Genomic DNA, 22,956 nt, shown 5'->3' with positions numbered 1-22,956 from the left:
TCATACATACATATATCCAGGCAAATGCATACATATGAATTTCCATACCTCCTCTGATATCTAGGTAGAGGTTCTAAAACCTCAGTCCTTGACCTCTGTGCACCCACAGCCTCAACACCACATGGAAGCTGCCAAGGCTTGAAGCTTGCACACTCTGAAGCCATGGCCTGAGCTGTACCTTGGCCCATTTTAGCCATGGCTGGAGCTGGAGCAGCTGGGGCACAGGGCACCATGTCCCCAGGCTGCACAGAGCAGAAAGGCCCTGGACACTGCCCATGAAACCATTTTTCCCTCCTAGGCCTCTGGGCCTGTGATGAGAAGGGCTGCCCTGAAGGTCTGTGACATGCCTTGAAGACATTTTCCCCCATTGTCTTAGTGATTAACATTTGGTTCCTTGTTACGTATGGAAATTTTTGTAGTTGGCTTAAATTTCTCTTCAGAAAAGCGGGTTTTTCTTTCCTATCACATTGTTAGTCTGCAAATTTTTTAAACTTTTATATTCTGGTTTCTCTTGAATGCTTTGTCATTTAAACATTTCTTCCACCAGATACCCTAAATCATCTCTTTTAATTTCAATGTTCCACACATCTCTAGGGCAGGGGCAAAATGCTGCCAGTCTCTTTGCTAAAACATAGCAAGAGTCACCTTTGCTCCAGTTCCCAAGAAGTTTCTTATCTCCATCTGAGACCACTGCAGCCAGGACTTCATTGTCCATTACTATCAGCATTTTGGTCAAAACCATTCAACAAGTCTCTTGGAAGTTCCAAACTTTCTCACATCATTCTGTCTTCTTCTGAGCCCTCCAAACTGTTCCAACCTCTTTCTGTTACCCAGTTCCAAAGTTGCTTCCACGTTTTCAGGTATCTTTACAGCAGTCCCCCAACTACCTAGCTATCAATTTACTGTATTAGCTCATTCTCACACTGCTATGAAGAAATACCAAAGACTGGGTAATTTATAAAGGAATGAGGTTTAATTGACTCAGAGCTCCACATGGCTGGAGAGACCTCAGCAAACTTACAATCATGGCAGAAGGCAAAGGAGAAGCAGGCACCTTCTTCACAGGTGACAGGAGAGAGTAAGTACAAGCAGAGGAGATGCCAGATGCTTATAAAACCATCATATCTCATGAGAGTCACTCACTATCACAAGAACAGCATGGGAAAACTGCCTCCATGATTCAATTACCTCCACCTGGTGCCACCCTTGACATGTGGAGATTATGGGAATTATAACTCATTATGAGATTTTGGGCAGGGACACAGTCAAACCATATCAATATGTTAATATCCACAATAATGTTTGGGTTGTCTTAGTGAAGTCTGAGTGAGATATTAACATATATTGCTTCATTATAAACTCAGCAGGATTGATTCAATTTGTTTAACATGAAAAGATAAGTTGAAGGTTAGTCTGGCTGATTGTACAAAGAGCTGGACTGAAAAGATCTGGATTCACCATCTGGCTTTGTCTATTATTGTTCTAGCCTCTTCTTTTTTCTTTGCCCAAATACTTAACTCCTGAAGTTCAGTTTAATCCTCTTAGATGTCTCATTCTCAAATTTGTTTGGCACATTTATGGTCATATTTTATAGTATAAACTGACTCATGTATAAGATAATAAAAATAATAATCATCATCATTATAATACCTACATAAATTTAGAAAATTTTCACAATACTTTCTCCAAAAACAAATCCCTATGTTTCAGGGGCTTCTGAATAGCCCTTTCATCTGCTCTACCACAATCCTCCACCTGTGCTGACACAGTAGGAAGGACTGGTGTCAGGCTCTTTCCCTTCTCCTTCAGTGTCTTGTTCTGCTACTACTTAGATTAGGCATCACTGACAAATTGAGATCACCTGAGATAACACTGAATCACTGTCAGTAGAACATAACTATAATTATTGCAGTAGTGGTTTGATATAAAATCAGAAAGCCTTTGAATTTTGAAACATAGTCAATAAATTTCTGTTCAGTATGATTCTTGATTAAAGTTTCACATCCTCTTTCCATAGGAACATAAAAAATTTGGTGAGTTATGGTGAGTTGCCTAGAAATTTATGAATCTTTCAAATATTTTCTGAATAAAAATAAATTCTAGTTTTTTCCTGTTATGTTCCTGCAAGAAACAGATTCTAGCGAATGCTTTGATGGGACCAGTTCTGCAAAGAACAATGGGTTCATTGGTCATGATATGGCAATAGCTACTTTCTAGAAGAACAGTAAGATTTTACTTATTTTTCTATTAACTAATATTGATAGCTTGTGATCAGTATGAAACCCTTAGTCACTCACTGTCTTCTGTTATCAGCTATCTACCATAAGGTGCAAGTCACTTTGATTTGATCAACCAGAGAGCCTGGTCAGGGAGATCTTGTAACATCAACTTCTAATGGAAAGAGTACAGCATAATATGGAATCTGCAATAACAGATGGTCCAAGGCATCAGCTTTCAACATTGCTCTTCTAGGCTTGTAGATAATCATGTGGTTGAGTACACTGAACTAATCAAGACTCAAGAGCAGCATGTGTGCTGTCATAATTAACTGGTAAAAGGTTGGACATTATTTCAGACCTTTGCACATGCTATAAAGCTTTGCTTCTCATAGTGTGGTCCTCAGACCAGCAGTATGCAACCCCGAAGAGCTTGCTGAGAATGCTGACTCTTAGGCTTGACCCCACATGCTAAACCAAAATCTACATTTTATCAAGATCCCCAAGTAATTTGTATAATCACTAAAGTTGGAAAACGCTGCTCTAAATTTGTGGCAGATGGTGCCATCAAAATAGGATTTTTGGCCTTCCTGGTGTGTCATTTTAATTTATTGTTCTGTTTTCTTCTCTAGCTTGATTTTTGTTTCAATAATGATGGATCTGCAGACATTCCTCCCACAATATATAGATGTCTTAATTTATTTGACGTTAAAGCTTCCTTCCTAAAAACCTTTCTTACGAAGATTTTCACCACACTTAAGTCATATTGTGGTAGAGTCTAAACCAGCTCTTAACAGAATCTTTGGTCTTTAGAAAAGTCAGAGTAACTAGAACACATTGATGCCATCATTCTAATAATCCACTTCAACATTTGGCATTGACGTCTGCAACTTAGACAAATTGGGGACTCTTGTGTGGAGCTTTACATAGGTTCTGCACACCTGAGAAGATGTACTAACTGGGACAAATTCCCACCTATGTCACACGTTATACTTTTTATACTGGCAATGTGCAGTTAAGTGGTATCTGCCCAAACTATATATCTGCTGTGTGTACTAATGTATACAGTCAAATATAAGCCAGAAAATCCAGAAGAACTTCCTAATATATTTTCACTTACAGGTTGTATGTGGAGGGAAGGGGAGGATGTGAAATAGCAGTTTTGACATGGGTGACTTCAGGAACTGTGGGGTGGGGGTGGAGATTGCATTTTTTATTCTTGAATAGACTCTGGGCTGCCTGAAAGGGGAGCAGCACCATACAGATAGAGTTCTATGGCCTTGGGGGAAGGAATTTTGGAGCATCACCCTGTCATAGATCAATGACTTAATGCATCAGGATGGATGACTGTTAACTAATGGACTGTAGCTCAGTCATTGCTGATTGTGGTGGTTTGAAGAAATTTGCCATAATTGCAATATTTGTATATTTCTAAAGGCTGAAGAGAATTATTGAAGTCTGAAGACAATGTGATATTCCAAGTTGAAGGTGTCTTTCTACCTGTTGGGTAGAAAGCCAGTGATTCTCTGTTTCATTTAATGTATTTCTATTCAGAGAGGGAAAAGGAAGAACAAATCTCCTTTAAGATTAATTTTTCCATTTGGAGGTGCTTCCACATATCACTGATGTCCCCACCCACTATCCCTCATCAGGAAGCATAAACTGTTTGCAAGTACTGGCCAATTTGGATGAGGTAATTAATTGTAGATGGCAGTTGTGTGTTGAAAAGTCTTCTAAAAACATGAAAACTCTTAATTACCTCGAAGGGTAATGTCTATGGTCTCACTGGTCAAATGTTTTTTTCTAATATTCTTAAAGGGTATGAAACAAAATATCACTGAACAAGGTGTGGACACAAATCTAGTAAAGATTTGTTATCCCCTGTATTAATTCCCTGTGGCTGCTGTAAGAAATCATAAAAACTTAGTGCCTTAAAACAACAGAAATTTATTATCTCATAGTTCTGGAGGCCAGAGTCTGAAGTCAAGGTTTTGGCAGGACTGTGCTACCTCCAAGGTTCTAGGAGAGAATTGGCTCCTTTTCTCTTCCAGTGTCTGATGGCTGCCTCAGCATTCCTGAACTATGGCCTCATCACTCTAATCTCTGCCTCCATGGTCACATTGCTTCCTGCTCTTCTCTGTCAAAACTCCCCCCATCTGTCTTTTATAAGGATACATGTGATTGCACTTAAGTCCTACTTATATACTTCAGGATAGATGATACCTCCTCTCAAAATCCATACCTTAAGTTCATCTTTTGCCTTAGGAGCTAATATTCACTCTTTTGCTATTTATGGTAATATGTAAAGATTCCATGGTTATGGCATGGATATATCTTTTTCAGGGCCATTATTTAACCCCATACATCCCACTCCTAGTTCTGCTTAGAAATCTTAGATAATTACAAACTTTTTTTTTTTTTTTTGGAGGCAGAGGAGGGGGAGTGCATCAGTTTCCATAAGTAGAGAATAAACAATCAGACTTATATCACCAAACCTCTCACTTTTTCAACTTAAAATTTATGTCCTGGCACCAAGATCCTTTGACAGACAAGAAATCACTAGGAACAGCCTCTAGCTTAGGAAGACAGAAGTTGCACTGACCTATTGACCTGGGAGAAGTTATCATTCAGAGAAACCTAGTATCCCAACAAGTTATTCCACAGCATGTTGATACCCATGTGAGGCTATATTAGGAGTTTTCTGAGGAAACAAGTCTAGCCACCAGTTATAGCCTGCTTGATAATGTAGTTTGACATTTTACTTATAAACTTAATATTTACCACTGAAGTGCTATATTATTCATAAGTTAAAGGACTTTGTCTAGAGGTTTTCTTGCAGGTGAGGTCTGATATGCCCTTCCCAAATGTCTTTGGCTAATTTGGATATTATGAGTTAGGGTGAGTGGCTTTCTTAGTGGATTATATTTTATATATATATATTTTATATAGTATCCCATATGGATCCCAGATGGGTGAAGTGTTAGAGGTGTGCATGCTCTGTCCAACAGACCACCCCTATGTGCACTGAAATTGTAGCTGGTGGAGAGATATATGCCCTCTGGGGTAGCAAAAGGGCTACCTATGGGAGGGAGAAAGTGTGGCTAGGAGTTTTGAGCCGTCTCTTGAGTTGTCATCAAAATGCTACTGACTCATGTTTCCTTACTGCTTTTGTCATTGCTCCATATGTTGAAGAAGACAATGGAGAGGGGGTGTTGGAGAACACTGTGGGATAATTCACAGCTGCATGGTAGGAATACATCATAAGAGATGTTTCCAACATCAGGAGAACTCTGAATTCTAAATGCATGAAATTATCACAATTTGAAAGTGAATGACATGTGGTAGTGCTGTGGAATGCTTTTGCCTTAGGAAAAACATGCGGTGGGAACTGTATTAGATTTTGAACTTTTGAAGAAGGAACAGAAGTCAGAGTAAATGAGAGATACATTTTCCTCTGACCCAAGAAGGTGAAGCAGGTTCAAGCAAAATATATTGCCTGTACCTAATGCATTCAGCCACATTATTAGCCCCAAAGCAGCATCCTTAGAAATGACTCATCCAAATTTCATTTTTTTCTCTTAAAGTAGACATTCATATTATGAGTATCATTAGTAAGAGGTCACTTTACGTTACATTAGAGCATTTTCCATCCAGAACAGAACGTACCACTATAGGTGTTCTGGGAAAACTCCTCATTTTTGAACAACTTGCTCACATCCAGATTTACAAAATTTTCTCTTCAAGTCTATACTAAACAAAGAATGAAATTGGAGAGTATGTTGTTACAGTGAATTATTTCATTTAACAAAAATTACTACAAAAACATCTGAGAGACTTGCCAGAAGATGAACTAAGTATATGCATGTGCTATTAGCCATGTGGAAATACGAAAGTAATTTTTGGAAAAAAATCATATCTTATATTTGAAAAGGGTCAAAATAATAATAAAAATAGATCTTTTTTAAAAATAAGATTGAATTGAAATATATAGTGTATTTATCACTTTTATTTTGACTTATAAATCGGTATTCCCATAATATTTGTAGAACTTAGGTCCTTTTCTGGACACTATGTTCAAGTCAAGATGCAGTTGAGAATAGGCTATGATGGGGGTGTCTTGAGTCATGCCTACAGTACTACTAGACTATATTACTACTTCCCTTTTTGTTTATTGATCTTCAAGATGGATCCAAAGATACTCATTGGCCAATAGAAGAAAGTTAGAATGGATAGTTTTAACAGTTATTTAGTTAAAATAAGATGCAAGGTAAAAATGATGGATAGGAGGCAGGACTAACTTGCAGCTCCTACTTGGACGGACAGAGCAATAAGTAGAGACCCCTACTGTGAACTTTTGCTCCAAGAACTACTGCAGGAAAATACCAGGAAAGCCAAGAGAATCCACAGACCCTCTGAAGCAGATAGATTGCTGCTCCAGGCTCCATGGGACAGTGAAGAATTGTGAGCCAGTTTGCTCTCTCAGCTGGGAGGCTAGTAGCCTGGGGCAAGTTCTCAGCCCTGCTCACCAGCTGCCTGGAAATAAACTCGGTGCTGTTGGTGGGGCATGGTGGTAGTGGCTGTGGGATGGCATGGGGGTTGGGTGAGGTCTGTGGCTGCTGGCTTTCTCCAGCAGGCTTTTTCCCTGGTGACCTGGGTGACACAGCAGAGGCAGCCATAATCCCCCTGGGAACATAACTCCATTGGCCTGGGAACCACACTCCCATCCCCCACAGCAGCCACAGCAAGCCCCGCCCAAAGAGAGTCTGAACTCAGACATCTCTAATCCTGCCCCCACTTGATAGTCTTCATCTACCCTCCCTGGTAGCCAAAGACAAAGCCCCACCTGCCACCTGATCCTCCCTATGCTACTGCAGGTGATGCACTCTTGAAGGTGCCACCTCCCGGCTGGAGGCCAACCAACACAACACTAGTGCACTTAACAGAAATACAGCCAAGTGGAACAAGAAAAGTTCCTTGTCCCCCTTGCAGGGTGTGTGGCAGGTAAAGTGGCTCGCTTCTTCAGTGTCCTGCTGCTCAAACCTCTAGGGGACCATACAGACGAGCAGGTTGTGGGGCTCTGTACCCATGGCAGTTTCTAGGGGTGGATGTTTACAGCTCCTGAAGCCTCAGTGGGCATGTGTTATAGGGTGCCCTTTGAGTTTTGCTGTCTATAGGCAGCTTGTGTTAACCAGCTCAATTAGACCCTCTATCTTGTCGCAAGGACAGAGGGCTTTCTATATCCCAGGTTCTTGCCTTGGTGTACCAGAAGAATTGGATCACACCTGGGCTTGGAGAATGAGTCCAAGGTTTTACTGAGCAGAGGTAGCTCTTAGCAGATGGGGGAAGCCAAAAGGGAGATGGAGTGGGAAGGTTTTCCCCTGGAGTCAGGCTGCTCAGCAGGCTGGGCTCTCCTCCAACTGCTCCAGCCAACCTCTGCATCGTTCTGCCAGTCTGTGGCCTGCCGGTGTGCCAGTTCCTGCTGATGTGCTTCTCTGGATGTGTCCAGCCACCCATGTGTTCCTCCACTGACGTGCTCCTCTTGATGTCCAGCTGCTTCTGTTTCTGCCTTGCTAGGGTCTTGGGTATTTATAGGCACAGGATGGGAGCATGGAAGGCCAGAATAATCTTGGGAAATGCAACATTTGAGGAGGAAATGCCTGTCATCACCTAGGTCCTTGGGGATAGAGCCCTAGCCAGGTACCATGCCCTCCTTTACCCAGCCCTTCTCTTCCCCATTTCCGTATAATTTAAAGGGACCACAGCACTTCCATATCACAAGGACCCTCACAGAGTCCACTTCTTTCTCTTGCTATCTCCACCAGAGAAGGTGCTGGTATTCACTGCTGAGAGATCTGAAGATGGATCACATCACAGGACTCTTGGCAGACACTCCCCAGTAACAGCCTAGAGCTTGGTACCTTCACTGGGTGGCTAGATCCAGAAGAGAAATAACAATCACTGCAGTTCAGCTCTCAGGAAGCCCCATCCCTAAGGGAAAGGGGAGAGCACTACATCATGGGAGTACCCTGTGGGACAAAATAATCTGAACAGCAGCCCTTGAGTTCTGGATCTTCCCTCTGAAGTAGTCTACCCAAATGAGAAGGAAACAGAAAAACAATTCTGGTAATATGACAAAACAGTGTTCTTTAAAACCCCCAAAATATCATGCTAACTCATCAGCAACGGATCCAAACCAAGAAAAAGTCTCTGAATTGCCAAAGAATTCAGAAGTTCAATTATTAAGCCAATCATGGAGGTACCAGAGAAAGGTGAAGTCCAACTTAAAGAAATCAAACAAATGACACAGGATATGAATGGAAAAATCTCCAGTGAAATAGATATCATAAATAAAAACAATTACAACTTCTGGAAATCAAGGACACACTTAGAGAATTGCAAAATGCACTGGAAAGTCTCAGCAATAGAATCAAGTTGAAGTAAGTAGAAGAAAGGACTTCAGAGCTCAATGATAAGACTTTCAAATTAATCCAACCTGACAAAGACAAAGAAAAAAATTTTTAAAAATGAACGAAGTCTCCAAGAAGTTTGGGATTACATTTAACAACCAAACCTAAGAATAATTGGTGTTCCCAAGCAAGAAGAAAAATAAAAAAGTTTGGAAAACCTATTTGAGAAAATAATTGAAGAAAACTTCCCTGGCCTTGCTAATGATCTAGACATCCAAATATGAAAAGTTCAAAGAACACCTAGGAAATTCATCACAAAAAGATCACCACCTAGGCACATAGTCATCAGATTATCTAAAGACCAGATGAAGGGAAGAATCTTAAGAACTGTGAGACAAAAGCATCGGGTCATCTATAAAGGAAAACCTATCAGATTAACAGCAGATTTCTCAGCAGAAATCCTACAAGCTAGAAGGAATTGTGGTCCTATCTTTAGCCTCCTTAAACAAAACAATTATCTGTCAGGAATTTTGTATCCAGTGAAAATAAGCTTCATAAATGAAGGAAAGATACAGTTGTTTTTCAGGCAAACAAATGCTGAAAGAATTCACCACCACCAAGCCAGCACTACAAGAACTGCTAAAAGGAGCTCTAAATTTTGAAACAAATCCTTGATACACCAAAATAGAATCTCCTTAAAACATAACCTCACAGGACCTATAAAAGAGCAACATGATAAAAAAAAAAATCCCAAGGTATTCAGACAACAAATAAGATGATGAATAAAATAGTACCTCACATTTCAATACTAACATTGAATGTAAATGGCCTAAATGCTCCACTTAAAAGATACAGAAATTGCAGAATGGTTAAGAATTCACCAACCAAGTTCTGCTGTCTTCAGGAGACTCGCCTTACACATAAGGACTCACATAAACTTAAGGTAAAGGGGTGGAAAAAGAAATCCCATGCAACTGGAAACCAAAAGTGAGCAGGAGTAGCTATTCTTATATCAGACGAAAAAAACTTTAAAGAAATAGCTGTTAAAAAAGACAAAGAGAAACATTGTATAATGATAAAAGGACTAGTCCAACAGGAAAATATCACAATCCTAAATATACATGTATCTAATACTGGAACTCCCAAATTTATAAAATAATTACTACTAGACCTAAGAAATGAGAAAGCAACACAATAGTAGTGGGGAAACTTCAATATTACACTGACAGAACTAGACAGGTCATCAAGATGCAAAGTCAACAAAGAAAAAATGGACTTAAACTATACCCTAGAAAAAATGGACTTAATAAATATTTACAAAGCATTCTACCCCTTAACTGGAGAATACACATTCTATTCAACAGCACATAGAACACTCTCCAAAATAGACCATATGATAGGCCACAAAGCAAGCCTTAACAAATTTGAGAAAATCAAATTTATATCAAGTACTTTCTAAGACCACAGTGGAATAAAATTGGAAATCAATTCCAAAAGGAACCCTCAAAACCATGGATATGGAAATTAAATAACCTGCTCCTGAATAATTGTTGTATCAACAATGAAATCAACATGGAAATTAAAAAATTCTTTGAACTGAAAGATAGTACTGACACAACCTATCAAAACCTCTGGGATATAGCAAAGACGGTGCTAAAAGGAAAGTTGATAGCATTAAATGCCTACATCAAAAAGTCTGGAAGAGCACAAATAGACAATCTAAGGTCACACCTCAAAGAGCTAGAGAAACAAGAACAAACCACACCCAAACCCAGTGGATGAAAATAAATAATCAAGATCAGAGAAGAACGAAATGAAATTGAAACAAACAAACAAAAAATACAAAAGATAAAACAAAAATCTGGATTTTTGAAAAGATAAAAAAATTGATAGACCATTAGTAAAATTAACCAGTAAAAGAAAAGAGAAGATCCAAATAAGCTCAATTAGAAGCAAAATGGGAGATATTACAACCAACACTACAGAAATACAAAAGGTCATTCAAGGCTAATATGAACACCTTTATGCACATAAACTAGAAAATCTAGAGTAGAGGGATAAATTCCTGGAAGTATACAACCCTCCTAGATTAAAGCAGGAAGAAACAGAGGCTCTGAGCAGACCAATAACAGGCAGTGAGATTGAAATGGTAATTTAAAAGTTACACACAAAAAAGTCAAGGACTAGGCACATTCACAGATTAATTCTATCAGATATTCAAAGAATAATTGATATGAATCTTATTGACATTATTCCAAAAGATAGAGAAAGAGTGAATCCTCCCTAAATCATTCTATGAAACCAGTATCACCCTAATGCGAAAACCAGGAAAGGACATAACGGAAAAAGAAAACTACAGACCAATATCCCTGATGAAAATAGATGCAAAAATCCTCAACAAAATATTACCTAACTGAACCCAACAGAATATCAAAAAAGATGATCCATCATGATCAAGTGGGTTTTATGCCAGGGATGCAGAGATGGTTTAACATCCACAAGTCAATAAATGTGATATACCACATAAACAGAATTAAAAACAAAAATCACATAATTGTCTCAATAGATGCAGAGAAAGCATGTGACAAAATCCAGCATCACTATATGATTATAAACCCCATCAAACTCAGCATAGAAGGGACATAACTTAAGGTAATAAAAGCCATCTATGACAAACCCACGACCAATATCATACTGGATGGGGAAAAGTTAAAAGTATTCCCCCGACAACTGGAACAAGACATAAATGCCCACTTTCACCACTTCTATTCAACATAATACTGGAAGTCCTAGCCTGAGCAATCAGACAAGAGAAAGAAATAAAGGGCATCCAAATCAGTGAAGAGGAAATCAAACTGTCACTGTTTGCAGATGACATAATCGTATACCTAGAAAACCCTAAATACCCATTCAAAAAGCTCCTAGAACTGGTAAATGAATTCAACAAAGTTTCAGGATACAAAATTAATGTACACAAATCAGTAGCCCTGCTACACACCAACAGCAACCAAGTTGAGAATCAAGAACTCAACTCCTTTTACAACAGCTGCATAAAATAAATTAAAATAAAATAAAATAAAATAACATACATAGGAATATACTTAACCTAAGAGGTGAAAGACCTCTACAAGGAAAACTACAAAACACTGCTGAAAGAAATCATAAATGATACAGACAAATGGAAACACATCACATGCTCATGAATGGGTAGAAACAATATTGTGAAAATGATCATGCTGCCAAAAGTAATCTGCAAATTCGATGCAATTCCCATCAAAATTCCACCATCATTCTTCACAGAACTGGAAAAAACAATCCTAAAATTCATATGGAACCAAAAAAGAGCCTGCATAGCCAAAGCAAAACTAAGCAAAAAGAACAAATCGAAGTCTTTACATTACCTTTACATTACATGACTTCAAACTATATTATGAGGCCATAGTCACCAAAACAGCATGGTAGTAGTAAAACAAAACAAAACAAAACAAAATAAAACAAAACCCACAATCATATAGACCCATGGAATGGAGTAGAGAACCCAGAAATAATGCTGAATACTTATAGTCAACTTATCTTCAACAATGCAAACAAAAGCATAAAGTGGGGAAAGAATATCCAACAAATGATGCTGGGATAATTGGTAAGCCACATGTGGAAGAATGAAACTGGATCCTGATCTCTTGCCTTATACAAAAATAAACTCAAGATGGATCAAAGACTTAAATCTAAGACCTGAAACCATAAAAATTCTAGAAGATAACATTGAAAAAATGCTTCTAGACATTGGCTTAGACAAAGAGTTTATGACCAGGAATGCAAAAGCAAACACAACAAAAGCAAAGATAAATAGATGGGACTCAATTAAACTGAAAAGCTTCTGCACAGCAAAAGAAAGAATCAACAGAGTAAACAGACAACCCACAAAGTGGGAGAAAATCTTGCAATCTATACATCCAATAAAGGACTAATATCAAGAATCTATAAGGAAGTCAAACAAATTAGTGAGAAAATAAAAAAGAATCCCATCAAAAAGTGGACTAAGGACATGAATGGACAATTCTTAAAAGAAGACATACAAATCGCCAACAAACATAAGAAAAAATGTTCAGGCAAATGCAAATCAAAACCACAATATGATACCACTTCACTCTTGCAAGAAAGGTCATAATCAGAAAATAAAAAATGAAAAAAAATTAATGTTGAGGCGAATGTGGTGAAAAGGGAACACTTTTGTACTGTTGGTGGAAGTGTAAATGAGTACAACCACTGTGTAAAACAGTGTGGAGATTCATTATAGAACTAAAAGTAGACTACCATTAGATCCAGCAATCCCACTCCTAGGTATCTACCCAGAGGAAAAGAAATCACTGTATGAAAAAGATATGTCCACATATATGTTTATGGCAGCACAAATTGCAATTGCAAAAATATGGAACCAGTCCAAATGCCCATCTATCAAAAAGTGGATAAAGAAATTGTGCTACACACACACACACACACACACATGTACATCATAGAATGTTACTCGGCCATAAAAAGAAATGAAATAATGCCATTTGCAGCAACCTGGATACAATTGGAGAACATTTCTAAGAGAAGTAACTCAGGAATGGAAAACCAAACAAAATACTCTCACTCATAAATGAGAGCTAAGCTATGAGGATGCAAAGGCCTACGAATGATTCAGTGAACTTTGGGGACTCGGGGGAAAGAGTGAGAGGGGGTGAGGGATAAAAAACTACACATTGAGTACAGTGTACATCAGGTAGTGGGTGCACCAGTATCTCAGAAATCACTACTACATAACTTATTCATGTAACCAAACACAACCTGTTTCCCAAAAACCTATTGAAACAAACAAAAACAATTTAAATACATGTTGTAGGAGAGCAGTCTGTAGACGTAATTTTTAAATCTGGAAGATTTGAGAATTGGGGTATGATAAACAGTGTTTTACAGATTCAATTTCCCCCAAATAGTCTTTTCAAAAGTGACTAACTTTTGGACTAACCCAATTATTAAAGGCTAACAAACCCTGATGATGTTAGAAGTTTGGAATAGGGCGTGCACTGGTGCAGCCTGGAGGTAAGCAAAGGACAGTCAGACTCCGTGTGCTTGGCTAATACGTTAACTAGAGAAAGCAGCCCTATGGTTTCAAGTGCCATTATGTCTCAGCCAGTAATAAACAAATAAAACTAAAAAAACTAAAAATAGTCACTCAATATCTTTGGATACTTAGCACAGAAAGGTCAGCCTAATGCTATCTATGTACCAGCAAAGGCACTTTAACTCCAGTAACAGACAAGGAGCTGTAGCTCAGAGATGAGTGCTTAGTGCAAAATTGGGATATTTTTTCGTAGATATAAACTAGTGGACCAGAGTAGAGGACTCTATTGGTGAAATAGTTAAGATCCTTACTAGTTAATAATGTGAAGTAGGTTTCCAGAACTGAAGCTGCTGAGGTAATGGATCTGAAACACTGTTCATAAATTAGAGAGCTGGTGGTGGTGGTGGTCGTGAGGGTGGAGGTAACCATGGGAGCAGTAGTCCTCTGTCTCGGTTGATGCATTGTTGCCTCCTCATAGTGACAGCCATGACTGGATGAGCTGCCACACATAATTGGGAGTGTTAGGAGTGACTGTTATCTGGAGGAGGTAGCAAGGTCTAACAATGAACACAATGAGGTGGAGAGCCAATAATGCTATAATTTTGAATAGTTTACAAAGTGGGATGAATGTTTCTTTAAAAAGGAGCACATTTATTGTCAAAGACGATACAAAAGGGGCAACTCTCCCCAAAGGATGCAAGGAATTCCACCCATTATTAAGGCTGACAACATGCCAGAGAAGATGCTTTCCATGTAGTTAATACTTCCCAGGGTGTGCATTGCTATAGTACTCTTCAGGGTGGGCAATCTTAATTGAGAATGGGTCCAGGGTAATTGCATAAAAAGGACTGCTTTTCATGAAAAGCTGAGATAAGTGTTGAGCAATGTGTCAGTTAGAGTTCTCTAGCAGCAAGTAACAAAAAAACAACTCTTGTTTTACTGTTAAAGGAATTAATTTTATTAAAAATACCTTCCATTTCTGAAGGAAAAGCTTAAAATCCAGGCCAGAGAAGGATCAGGAATCAGGAAGCTCTGGAGAACTAGGCAGGAGAAACTGATGAACAGTCCTTTTAGGGTTCTTCCGGTAAAAATGAATGAAGTTCAGCTGGTTTCCAGCTGTGTGACGTTATATGACAAATGCTCAAAGTATTCCATGTCTGATTGCTCCACCTGCGGCATATGTGTTCTGTTTGTCTAGGAGAGGGAAGGGCACTCCTCCTCTCTGTTTTTTCTATTTGTCTAGTTGCGTGAAAAAACAGCAATTGGCCAAATGGCAGTTTGAAGAATCCAAGTGAGTGGAATGATGATGAACCTCGGGTGAAAGCAATTTTATGTTTGGTACCAAAACTTCTACACACCAGTTAAACTTTGAGTAACTGGCATGGAAAGAAAAACAAATGTGAGGGTTATTATGTAACAACTTGAAAAGGGTCTTTTCCACCTCTTCACCTTGCTTCCTAGCCCCATACAATCTGGTTATGAGACAAACAGCACCATGGATTTATTGGTCACAGATTCACACATTATCCTAAGAGTCTTCCTGCTGGCCTCATTGCTATAGCTCACGGTAATAATGCTAATAAATTAAAAAAGCAACAACAGGGAATTATTGGGGGAATGAACTAATTGCCTTAATTTTTATTATAAATAAGTTTCTTGGTTAAAGGCCATGATGTTTAATATAAGGGTTTGCAAGGTGTTGAGGAAGCCCACAGATGAGAAGTCAAGAGTACAAGTTCCATTGTTCCATTACAGAATATGTATGTTCCAATGAAGACAAATTGCTACTCTTTTCATTACAGAAAAGTACACTATAATATGTCAATGGACATTGTGTGGACTTCTCAAAATATACTATGTGGAGGCTGGCTCATGGCCACTTACTGCTTCTAGAATATTGTTTGTCAGAAGTAAAGTCAGGTCAGCCTCAGTAAAGTCAATGTTGTTAAGCCCATGCCAAGCTACTATCACACACATAGCCACTGTTTTTAATGAGACTCTTGAGAAAATCCTGCATCACCTGGAAACAAGGATGGGATAAAATCCAGACAGGCTATCTCTCCCACCTTGCCATTTAAGGGCCTTTTCAGCAGTGAGGGACTTTTGGTTTTGTATACCTTCACATGGGATAAAAATATATCAAACTATGGGTCCATTGTAAGAGACTCACCTATAAATTCCTTCTCCAGGTATTATCATCAACCTTCCAATCATGCTGCTTTGTCTGCTGATTTTCAAAGCATCTCCAGAGTGAGAAATTTACCCCACCAAATTGAACTTCTGCTTGGTTCCAGCATTTTGTTGAGAGTCACCTTTCCCTGTTATCTCCTGTAGAGTGCCCCCCACCCCTGAGGCCACATATGTTGTTAAGGGGAATGAAAGTGTGTCTGGAGTACAGTTGCTAAGAGTGGGAACCACTTGCTCATCCATTTTGTTAGACCTTCAGAGCCTCTTCAGTCCTGCCTCACATATATCTGGACTTGCACAACTGAATGATAAGGCGGAACTGATAGCACTTAGTTTATGGACAGCTCAAATGCATGATCACCCAGCAATCCATGGTGGCCTGTGTTCAGTACCCATCGGACTCTAGGGAAAGTCAAGAACTGTTTTCCAGAAGAAATAGATATTTGTCAAGGGGGACATTGTTTCATTCTAAAACCCAAGATGCCTATGCTGTAATTCTTTTCTCAGAGCTTAATATAAGTGCCATAAATAATTCCATTCTACACAGACATTTTAAGCACCATAATACTTGCTATGTCAAAAAAGGTGGCAGTATAGACAAATAGGCGGTGTTTCCACACAGGGTGTAAACGGGTCATAACAGAACTTCCAAATGTGATTTACATTCCTTTCAAATTCTGAATGAGCATGGTCTTCTGATTTATTATTTATTTGTTTCGAGTAGGAAGTGAATGGTGAGTGGTGCTGGGACTTGTTTTTATTTTAAAGACATTCTTCTGGAACTGATTGTATTCATTTTCTATTGCAGCTATAATATGTTAACACACATTTAATGGTTTAAAACAACACAAATATATTATTTTATAGTTGTGTAGGTCAGAAATCCAACACAGGTCTCACTGAGCTAAAACCAAGGTATCAGCAGGGCTGTATTCCTTTCTGGAGACTCTAGGTGAGAATTTTCTTCCCTGCCCATTCTCCCTTCTAAAGGCTGCCCGCATTTCTTGGCTCTTGACCCACTTCTTCATCTTCAAAGCCAATAACATCAAATCCCTTGGAAGCTTTTCTATCATCACATCTATCTCTTTCTAACACAGCCAGAAAAGTTCACTCCTTTTAAGGACTCTTGTGATTACATGGGATCTGCTAAGATATCCTGGAGTATCTTTCTATCTAAAGGTTCATACTCTAAATGACATCTGCAAAATTTCTTTTGCCGTAGAAAATAACATATTCACAGGTTCCAAGAATTAGAATATAGCTATTCTGAGGGGTTGGGAATATTATTCTGCTATGTTATTGATTAATCCTGACAGTGAGGCCTTGAAGAGATAACCCATAATATCCAGAAGTCAGATACCCAGAAACTGTCTGGTTCCTGTTTATTTGAAAGCTATTGTTCAGCTATTCCTTCAGTTTTTTTGAGTTAACATCCAGCATTCAATAAATTTTTTACAAATTAAATTAATAAGACTTAGTTTTGCTTGCCTAGCTGATATGGTTTGGCTCTGTGTCCCTGCCCAAATCTCATCTTGAATTGTAATCCCCACGTGTCAAGGGAGGGAGGTGATTGAATCATGGAGGTGGTTTCCCCATGCTGTTCTTGTGAGAATTAGTGAGTTCTCATAAGATCTGATGATTTTATAAGTGTTTAGAAGTTCCTCCTTTGTTCTTCTTTTTCTCCTGCTGGCTTGTGAAGAAGGTGCCTGCTTCCCTTTTCACCATGATTGTAAGTTTCCTGAGGCTTCCCCAGCCATGCAAAACAGTGAGTCAATTAAACCTCTTTCCTTTATAAATTACCCAGTCTTAGGCATTTCTTTATAGCAGCGTGAAAATGGGGTAATACACTACCTAAGAAATTTATGTCATGAATTGGAAAGGGATGCTGCACTTAAAGAAAGGGCAGCTCTCCATTAAGACAAGTTGGCAAAGTTTATAAAGCAGGCCAGAGCAGATGAGGAGCTGGGATTCACGATAGTTGTTGACATGTAACAAACAGAGCGAGACTGAATTATGTGCTAATGGGAGTTAATGACCTTTGACTTAGCTGGGAGGTAGCTATAACCAGAGACTGACTCAAAGCAGGAGTACAGCAGTTGCAGTTTGGTATACACGGGGAATTGAGAATCAAGACAGCAGCTTCTGGAATAGTAAGCTTTATGGCAGCTTTAAAGATGTAAAAATGGAGGTTATAGATTGTCTGATGCAAAAATAAAGTTGTTCAGAAATTCCTGTCAAAGACAAGGGGCAGAGCAAGACCTCCAGGTAAATGAGAGCTAACATAAAGCAAATAAGGACCAGTTGTCAGGTCAGGGTATAGGGATCAACAACGTTCTACACTTCGACTACAGAGGGCAGAATTGCCCCACTGGGCATAGCAGTGACTAGTAGAACATCTCATTACTCTACACATATACACAGAAGTGTATACAGTCCCTGAGACACAAAGCTTCAACTTTAGGCTGAAAATTTGTATATCATTTCAAAATATGCTGCTATTTGGATGGACCCAGTGGCTCATGCCCCTAGTCTCAGGACTTTGGGAGGCCGAGGTCGATGGATCACTTGAGGTAAGAAATTTGAGACCAGCCTGACCAATATGGTGAAACCCCATCTCTACTGAAAATACAAAAATTAGCTGGGCCTAGTGGTGGGTGCCTGTAATTCCATCTACTCAGAAGACTGAGGCAGAAAATCACTTGAACCTGGAAAGCAGAGATTGCAGCGAGCTGAGACTGCAACACTACACTCCAGCCTGGGCGACAGAGTGAGACTCCATCTCAACAACAACAACAACAACAACAACAACAACAACAACAGCAGCAACAAAATCAAATATCTAGGGGAAAGATTCTTATCAAATTGACCTGATATTTTCTCATGCACTGCAGGAGAGGATTGTGTGGATGGCTTGCAAATAAATGGGCTCTTATTAGGAATACATTAAGGATAAGTAAGATAGGTTAGAGAGGAGACAAAGGCTGTCTTCTGGAAGATATCACATTCCCCTAGCACTCTGCTTTTTACCAAAGTAGTTAATGAGAATGATATGCATAAGTACTTGATTTATTTGAGTAGCATCTTTCACTACATAGCTGCATAATTTTAGCTGGCAGAGCAGTTCAATCTGTACACAACAAAATGACATGCTGCAGATATTCTTTTTTCTAAGTTGGTGATTTTATCATGTTTTAGCTTCTAGATTAGTCTGCCTCTGCTCTTAACTATCTGTTTGATCTGAGGCAGGTCTCATAGCTTTTTGGGGTCTTATTCTTTACATCTGTAAACATAAATAGCTATTAAATGTGCTCAGCAAATCATTTCCTCAGTAGATATTTATCTAGCATCATGGTTAGAGATGCAAAGACAAAAACACTTTCCCCACCCCCATGATTCAGACAAATAAGAATTTAGTTTAAAAAGTCTGATGAATTTCTACATAAAGGCATATGAAGGGAGCTATGGAGGTATGGGTAGAGGATGGAGGAGTGAAAAGGATGGAAAAGATGGGCTGTCCCTGCAGGTCTTCAGCATGTGTGGCACCATATGAGTCCATTGGATGCAGGAGTGAGTAGGTTGAGTTGGCAACATATTGGAAAGCCTAGGGGCTGGCAAGAGCTTGGTGCTGTCTGGGAAGAGAAAGTGCTCTGGTGCGGGTGCAGCCTAACCATGAGAAAGTGAGAGTTGCTGCTAGATGAGAACTTGAAAACTAGCCTAGAAAAGCTGTTCGGTTAACCATCCCCCCTTACCCAAAATGCTCAGCATAAACATACACAAGTTCTTACCTCTGGAAGGCGACAAACCCCACAAATCTATACAGAGATATCTCCGTGGCTTCACCTACTTGGTTCTGTTCAAAGCTTCACTCTTCATGGAGGCCTACATCGCCTTTGCATGTAATTAAATTATTTATCTAATTGATAATCAAAACTGTCATCTTGCCTTCCTGACATTATCAATTCCTCTTATTCACCTCTATTTCTTTTCTTTTTCCCCCATAGTACCTGTCATGTTCTAAAAATGCCATAGAATTTACTTCTTTATCATGTACCCGGTTTGCTCAGTCTCTCCCCAGCTGGAATAAAAAACTCTGTAAAGACATGCTCTCTTTCTTCTGATTTTCTCTGTAGCAGTACCAGGCACATGGCAGGTGCTCAATAAATATTTAGTAAATGAACGAACCACACAGGAGTTCAAACTTAAAGGCCATGAAGTATTTATAGAACCGATAGATAAGAACAGCAGGATGAGAGATGTGGAAGTAGATAAACACACACTGAATCTGGAACTGTGATTGAGCAAGGAAACGTAGAAGAATAGTGGGAGATGGAAAGGGTTTGGTACCTAAAAATTGGGACTTCACCTAAGTCCTTGTGGTTATGGGTAAGAAAGAATCTAAGTAAACATTTAAAATTAGGCTTCCAGTAAAAAAAATTATGTAACTGTGTACTTAATCTGAATTCTCAGGTAGCAACACCAATGGTGAGACCCTTCCAGAATGCTGGATATAATATAATTTTCTTGCAATGTTAGAGCAAAAGAAAAGAGACACACATGAGATGATAAAAATGTGACCCAGTTGATGCTAGAAAAACAAAATAGGGTATTTTGGAGGAAAGAAGATCTAGACATATAAAATCATCTTAGGAAAAAAGTAAGAAAAATGCAAAAAAAAAAAAAAGAACATAATTGAACAAAGAAGAAAAAGGTTTTAGGGAATGCAGACATTGATGGACAGTGTAACGGTACATGAGAAATCTAGGGAAAAGGTTGGAAAATGTTTGACATTCACAGTATGACAAAACCTATGAGGCAAATTTGATTAAAATATTTTGAAGGCAATTTTATTATCTTTTGTCCATATTTTTTCTACTACACTCACTAGAAAAAAAATGTCACTTTCTTTGATCTGTATGTTGTTGGAATTATAAAACCCTGGGGTGACAAAACTCATTACCCCCAACCCTTTCACTTGTTCAGCACAACACAAGCTTAACATTGGCAACATGCACAGAAGATTCCCTTACTAATTATAACTACACTGTGAGTTGGAAAGAGCTGGGATGATAATCCAGTAGATTAGTGATTGACCCAGAATTCATAAACTAAATGGAACAATGACCTTCTAAAATGTTGTGGAACATTTTGTGAATGTGTATTTTTCTGAAGGGAGGGTCCACATTCTCCATTACTGTCTTAAGAATTCATGACACCCAATACGTTAGTCACTTCTAGAATGACCAACTGTCCTTGTTTTCCTGGGACTGAGGGGTTTCCTCAGAGGCTGACTTTCAATTTTAAAACTGGGAATGTCCTGGGCATACCAGGACAAGTTGGTCATCCTGATCACTGTTGTAATCCTTTTATATATGTGGAAACTTAAACCCAGAGGGTTAGCACAAATGCCCAAGCATTCAAAAGTTATTGAAAAAAGCCGAGGCCTGATTTCAGAATTCTTCTCTTTTCCATATAAATAGATAATTCACAGGTTATAATCTTTGCCTCTCTATAGCTATGTCATTTCTTCCTCTAAACTGTCGAATGTGAAGCAGTTACCATTGAAAACAATATAAGTTCTAGTTTTCTTTCTTTCTTTATTTACTTTTTTGTGACGGAGTCTCGCTCTGTGGCCCAGGCTGGAGTGCAGTGGTGCAATCTCCGCTCACTACAAGCTCCACCTCCTGTGTTCACGCCATTCTCCTGCCTCAACCCGAGTAGCTGGGACTACAGGCGCCCGCCACCACACCTGGCTAATTTTTTATATTTTTAGTAGAGACGGGGTTTCACCATGTTTGCCAGGATGGTCTTGATCTCCTGACCTCGTGATCCGCCTGCCTTGGCCTCCCAAAGTGCTGGGATTACAGGTGTGAGCCACCGCACCCGGTCAAGTTCTACTTTTCTTTATGTAATTTCTTTCTATAAGAACATATATGTGCTCTATATGCTCTCTATATAAATACAGAACTACAGGTATGTAAGGAGAAAACTGATATAAATTGATAGATATGGGGAAATACAGTCTGAAAAGAAAGTTTTAGCAAGGTTCTGACATGTTTGCTCTTTCAAATTCAGCTGCCTAAATGCTGGTTTATTGCAATGTTAGTTACAGATGAACTAGGAAATGGATCCTGCGCTTTGCTATTCAAACAGGGTTAAATGCCTACTTTGACTAGATTTTTTTGCAGAAATGTACTTTCAACAAACATGTAAGTTTTAGAGCAAGTTTGAGCACTGTGCAATTTATTGCTATTGATGGACTTATCTACAATGGCATCCTCTAAATCATATTTAATGGGATATAGTCTACGTTTTTCAACATGTGGTTTTTTTTTTTATTCATAGAGAGGCTGTATCATGATAAATATTATCTTAGAGTAGTAGTTTGGTTGTTAGGCTGACGTGCATGTGACAGTACTGAGGTTTCAATTATCCACTTGCATCAATCAATCTTTTAGTTTTCAGCACTGTTGCCTGCAGTAATGTCACAGCTTTTCTGTCAGACAGAAGAACTTTGCGGGAAATGTTATTCATTACAGCTGCAAAGCTGTCACTGTGCCTGGCATGGCTTGTTAATGACAACATTTATTTCAAAAGAACCATGTTTCGCTTTGTTGCAGGAGAGTTGACTTTGAGATCGTAAAGTATAATGAAATGCCAAGAAGATGAAGTGAACAAAGTTTTCCAAAAATATACTAAACTGATCCAAATCTGTTTTAAAAAAGAAGAATATATTTGCATTCCTATTTTTATGCCCTTACTTGCGTTTGCAAATGAGCACCCTTGGAAACTGAAGAGCTGTGTTTGGGTGATTACAGAGAGATCCAAAGATTTTTCTTCACCTCTCTTGAGATCAGATTCCAGGTGTACAACAAATTAATTGACCAGTCTTGGATGAAACACAGAAAATGTTTAGTAACATGTTTTCTTCTGAAAACCTTTGTGAAAGCTGAGCAGTGATTAATAGCAGTGCATAATGATTCATGAAAACAAAGATTCTTACTAATTTTTGTGTGCTATTTTTAAAAAGTGTGTGAGAAAA

This window comes from Chlorocebus sabaeus, chromosome 13, assembly GCF_047675955.1.
Source record: "Chlorocebus sabaeus isolate Y175 chromosome 13, mChlSab1.0.hap1, whole genome shotgun sequence".
NCBI lineage: Eukaryota > Metazoa > Chordata > Mammalia > Primates > Cercopithecidae > Chlorocebus > Chlorocebus sabaeus.
Note: the sequence above shows the minus strand (reverse complement) of the source record.